General features: G+C 40.2%; 1 pseudogene; it reads left to right on the forward strand.

Moving 5' to 3' along the window:
- Positions 1 to 713: 713 nt before the first annotated feature.
- LOC102848704 lies at positions 714 to 1,028 on the forward strand (annotated as a pseudogene).
- Positions 1,029 to 6,303: the final 5,275 nt, after the last annotated feature.

Below are 6,303 nucleotides of genomic sequence, written 5' to 3' on the forward strand. Positions count from 1 at the left end.
CAGCTTCTTGCCGCTAGGCCACCCCAGCTCCCTATGATTTCTTGACTATTTCTTATTTTGGATGCTGAGTGTGGATCCAAGTAAAATGAAATCATTAACAACTTCAATCTTTTCCTTTTCTGTCATAATAATAATGATAATAATGATGTTGATGATGATGTTTGTGTAATGATCCAGTGATGATGATTTTTGTTTTCTTGATGTTGAAATGTAATCCATATTGAAGGCTGTAGCCTGAAATTTCGCAGCAAGTGCTTCAAATTTTCTTCACTTTCTACAAGCCAGATTGTGTCATCTGTATAACATAGGCTGTTGATGAGTCTTCTTTCAATCGTGATGCCACAATCTTCTTTATATAGTCCAGTTTCTCGAATGAATCTTCTCAGGATATAAAAAGAATAGGTATGGAGAAAGGATACAAATCCTCTCTCTCTCTCTCTCTCTCTCTCTCACACACACACACACACACACACTCTCTCCTGATTTGAAACCACTCAGTGTTCTCTTTTTCTGTTCAGACACCTATTTATTGGCCTATGTATAGGTTTCGCATAAGCACAATTCCGTGTTCTGGGATTCCCATTCTTCCCAATGAACACAAAAATTACAGCCTAGAAAAATCTGTGGGGCAGCTCTACTCTGTCACATAAGGTTATAATGAGTAAAAATTATCTCTTCGCTTCCACCGCGGCAGCCATCGACGTGCAGCAGCCATGGCAGTGCGCTACCCTATGGCCGTGGGCCTCAACAAGGGCCACAAAGTCACCAAGAACGTGAGCCAGCCGAGGCACAGCCGCCGCCGCGGGCGCCTCACCAAGCACACCAAGTTCGTGCGGGACATGATCTGGGAGGTGTGTGGCTTCGCGCCCTACGAGCGACGCGCCATGGAGCTGCTCAAAGTCTCCAAGGACAAGCGGGCCCTCAAGTTCATCAAGAAAAGGGTGGGGACACACATCCGCGCCAAGAGGAAGCGAGAACTCAGCAATGTCCTGGCCGCCATGAGGAAGGCGGCTGCCAAGAAGGACTGAATGTGCCCCACTGTCCCCCAAAGCCCATCTGATGTATTAAAGTGTAACCAACAACAACAACAAAAATTTATCTCTTCATTTACTTACTGTGTATTTGAAAGTTGGACAGTGAAAAAGGATGACAGAAAAAAAATTGATACCTTTTTTTAAAAAAAAATTTATTATTTTTTTGTGTGTGTAACATCAAATCAGATCTGACTGGTACAGGAGGAGATTGTCCCTCCTTCTCCAGCAGAGCATCTGGTGGATTTGAGCTATGCACCTCTGGGATTGCAGTGCAGCTTCTTGCCACTAGGCCACCAGAGCTCCAAGCTGATACCTTTTAACTATCATGGTGGAGAAGAGTATTGAATATCCAATGGATTGCCAAAAGAACAAATAAATCTGTCCTGGAGAAAATGCACCCAAGATGCTCCACAGAAGCAAGAATAGTGTCACTCAGTCTCATATACTTTTGGCATGTTGTCAGGAGGGGCTAGTTTCTGGAAAAGGATGGCATGCTGAGAACAGTCAGGATCAGGCAAAGAGAGGAAGACTCTCAACAAGATGGACTGACACAGTGACTATAGTAATGGGCTTGAATATATCAGAAATTGTAAGGATGGTGTCGGATGGGACGAGGTTCAGATCTGTTGTTCATTGGGTCACTATGAGTCATAATTGACTTGATGGCCCCTATCAACAACAATATGATCTGAAATAGGAAAGAACAAATGATGGTTAGGACATAAAGAAACTGGAATCCTAGTTCCTGTGAGTAGGACCTTTAAACGGTACAGCTTTTGTGGAAATATTTGCTACATACCTTTTGTAACAGAATAAAAAGCAAAAATAAAATTACAGATAGAGTTGAAACTCCACTATGATATTCTTTCCCTTATTCTCATCTCCAGTTGATTCTTATCCTGAGTATGATGTTTATTATTCCTACAAATGCTTTATATTGTTAGTTCTTGGTTTTAGTCATAAAAAATCATACAGCATTGTTTTTGTAGGTTTGTATCATTTTATAAATGGTGACTGTATATTCTGATACAACTTTAATTTTTAAATTCAATATTGTCAAGGTTTGTTTATAGATTCAAGTTTTGTAACCGATTCATAGTAAATGCAGTATGCAATGCAGTGTGCATCATTGCATACCTGCAGCTCATTTTCTTCATTGTCTTTATTGCTCCTGGTTTCCCCCCTATATAAATGATGCAGTGAACTTTCCAGTTTCAATGGGAACATGTTGGAGGGTTTTCCCAGGATAAACTGCATTAGGATAGACTTTGTAGAGAAAAAGGTATAATGACTTGCCTTAGAATAATTTTTTTTATCTTAGTTTATTAATTTTAATGAACATTTACAGAGATTTTGGATTTTCATTCATTCATTGTTGCATTTTTCTCCCTGCCCACCCCTCCCTACTAATTCGCTCTTCTCTTTGAAAAGTAAAAGAAAAATTCCTTCATTGGTATACAATCCCCTCCCTCCCCGTGCCCCAAGTACACTCCACTGTGCAACCTTCATTTTGGACTCTTGTCATAACCATAATACCCAATCATATATCGCTTTTAAACTGTTCTCTCCCTAATCTGTTTCAATGATTTATCCAATTTTTCTCAGTCTCACCCCAACCCTGATGTCAGTCCTGTTCTATGACAGTGGCACTATGCAGTATTTGTCCTTTTGTGGCTGAGATATTTCACTCAGCATAATGTCCTCCAGGGCCACCCATTTTAAATAATACTGCATGAGTTCCTTGTTTTTCAATGCAGCGTAGTATTCCATTGTGTGAATATACCAGAGCTTCACTATCCATTCGTTTGTTGATGGGTGTCTTGGAATAGTTTTAAATGGAACCATGATGTCAAACCATTGTGTGCTCCTCTTTAGTCACCACCCCTTTGTCATGTTCTCCTCCCTCAGTCAGGCCTTTCTAATGATTTTCTGTCATGATTAATTAGCATTCGCAGTCAGCACAAATTCCTAAGAGAGTAGTTAGAAGAGCCTTTTTCTTAAGTAGCAATCTTAAAAGCCACCAACCCCTTGAACACTTCTGATTCCATGGAATACTTTCTAAATTTACATCTTTGACAGTAGAGTTGCATAGTTTTAAAAATGCAGGATTCATCTCTAAAATGTTTTTAAATATTTCATTGGCTGCAGGTCCATCAGATTGCACTGGAAAGCCTTGCATGTTTCTATATATAAGGGCTCTCTGGATTGTTAATGCCAAGGAACAGATTTGTCTCCTAAAGTGGAAACAGAGCAGCAAGCATAAAGAGACAACGGGCTGAACAATCAGCATTGTGCAGTCACAACCTCCACTTGTCACTAAGCAACCTCAAGTTGGCCTCTTGTGATTCTTTCCTCAGATTAGCCCCAAAATAACAGAAGAGAAACATTTTTTTTCTTTTCTCTTCTTTGGAAGATGTAACACTGTTCCTGAGTAAGCATGCACCTACCGGTTAATCCTGGCCCTGGGGCTGTGCCTGAAATATGGTAAGTTTCTGCCAGCATCCAGCCTGATGGAGGATCCCAGCTGCACATTTCCCCTTTACCAGTATGAAGCTTCCTAATCTTCCTGACATCATCCCCCTACTCTATAGTTTTTGGTCTTCTAGTAGCCAAGTGAGTCTTCTAGCTACCCAATTTATTCCCTGCATTTGCTTGATTCTCTCACACTTCCCATTGGCTGCTCTTAGGTCAGGGAATGCCTTGAAGGCAAAGACTGTTTTCTGTATTTTTCTGTCAAGCCCTGTCACTGGAACACGGTAATGTAAATACTGTTGAACTAAAAAGAACAGAGACCAAGGCATGCTTGACAGATAGTATAAGGATGGAGGAAATAATCTGGAGTTTTGTGTACTCTTGAGAAATCCATTGTGACAGGCAAAGGTCAAGCTCAGGAGGATGCCTCTGCTTAGGGCTACAGTTAGTTGTAGAGGACCAGACATACTCATCCTTTGCAGAGATCATAAGTTTATGGGAGTTCTTGGGTGGGACATGGTCTACCACAGAGGGTTCACCTAACAACATCTGCTCAGTCTTCTAGGAATCTCCTGTGTTTTGACTCTCTGAAATTCTCTCCAAGGGTCTTTCATAGTGACATACCCTGTTTGGAAAGTTTACCCCTTGCCTGGGTGCTCTAGTTTCAGAAGATGTCCCTATGGTCTACAGTATGTGGCAAATGATGTTAACAGCTTGGTCAATAGATACAGAAGATATGACCTTTCACATGTCTGGCAGTATGGTTACACAATTTGACAAGTGCCAGATTTCTTTTTCAGAAATCTAGATCTAGATTCTTTCTGTCCTGACTTCCTCCACCTGAATGAAAATTCACAGAGACCAGGATCTCTTTCTACTGTTTCACTGCTATCTCCTTAGAATATGATGTTAGGTATTAACAGGTGCCACGGTGTCCCCTCAGAGCAATTCAGTGTACAACAGAATGAAACACTGCCCAGTCCTATGAAGTTCACAATTGTTTCTGTCCTTGACTCCTTTGTTATAGTTACTCTGTCAATTCCTTTGTTAAGTGTATTTTCCCCCTCTTTTCTCTCACTCTCAACTTTATCAAGCATGATGAATTTCTTTAAATATTGACTTCTCCTAATAACATACCCTAAGTACATTAGGACAAAGTCTCACTACCATGGCTTCTCAGGAGTATTTCAGTTGCACTTATTCCAAGACAAGTTTTGAATGTTCTTTAATTTTTTTATTGTTCTTTTGATGGCATGATAAACTCAATATTCTTTATGAACATTATAATTCTTCTTTGTCCTTATTCATTATCCAGCTTTCACAAGCATATGAGGTAACTGAAAATGCCAAGGCTTGAGTTAATCATACCTTTGAAGTGTTTTGGGTTGTTGTTGGTTGTTTTGTTTTGCTTTTCATTCAGGTATGCCAGAGGTTGTACTTTGGTTCATGAGGACTTGTTTTCATTTTCTTTAACTTCAATTTGAACTTGCACATGAGCAACTGATGGTCTGTTCCACAGTCAGCACCTAGCCTGATTTTGACTGCTGGTACTGAGCTTTTCCAATGATTCCTTCCACAGATGTAGTCAATCTGATTCCTGTGTAGTTCATCAGTTGAAGTCCATGTGCACATTCTCTGTCTATGTTCAAAACTCACTATTAAGTTCCCAGCCTCATTTCTGCACCAAGTACATAATTTCCAACTACCATTCCTCTGCTTTGTTTCCAATTTTTGCATTCCAATCATCAATTACTATTAATGCATCTTAGCTACATGTTTGGTCAATTTCAGACTGCAAAAATTGGTAGAATTCCTCAATTTCCTCATCTTTGGCTTTAGCTATTGGTGCATATATTTGAGTAACAGTTACATTAACAGGTCTTCCATGTATATGTATGGACATGTATGTATCCTATCACTCACAGAACTGTACTTCAGAATAATCTTGGAATAATCTTTTTTACTAAAAGTGCAACATCATTCTTCTTCATTTTTTTCATTCTCAGATCATATGAGTGCCTGATTCAAAGTGGCCAATGGCAGTTGATTTCAGCTTGCTAATTTGTAGAATGTCAATCTTTGTACATTCCATTTCATTTTTTTATACCTTCCAAGTTTGGAATGTTGAGGTATAAGTCTTATTAAAGAATGAATGACGGAAGGATTTCTGGTGGCCTAGTGGCTGCATTGCAATCCCAAAGGCGCATGGTTTAAACCCACCAGATGCTTCTCTGGAGGGAGGGGCAATCTCCTCTTGTGCCAGATACGATTCAACAGCACACAACAACAACAAAAAATTGAATGACAGAATGATATTCCTTCCCCACACATAGGCAAACCACAGGCCTCCCAGTTGGGTCAGCACAATTTTCCAACTATTCAAACCACATATGAAGACACTGCCCCCCATTCTGAAGTATCCTTTCTCAGATTCTATTTTTTCAAGACCTTCCAGGTGGATCCTCCTGGCCTGAGTTCTCTGGAACCCTCAGTTGAGTGCCTAAAGTTCTAAGAACAGAGGTGGGCATCTAACTGAAAAAGGATGGCATTTGACTGCCTGTCACTACAAGCCGATTGAATAAAGACTGACTCTTTTAAATGCATTTTATTCATAGGCCAGTGATCTGAAAGCAAATGAGGAGTCTTATTTCTCTAAAACCCATTTTCTCCAGAACCCAACCAGAAGATAAGATGATCCACACTTTGAGCTAGGGTCAATTGCTGCAACCTGATGGTTTGCTCTGGACTGGACTTTGCTTGTGGATGCAAATGCTCAAGGTTGCCAAGTTGAACAGAG

This window comes from Elephantulus edwardii, unplaced genomic scaffold (genome assembly GCF_000299155.1).
Source record: "Elephantulus edwardii isolate Elephantulus edwardi_28Jun2011 unplaced genomic scaffold, EleEdw1.0 scaffold00121, whole genome shotgun sequence".
NCBI classification, from domain to species: Eukaryota; Metazoa; Chordata; class Mammalia; order Macroscelidea; family Macroscelididae; genus Elephantulus; species Elephantulus edwardii.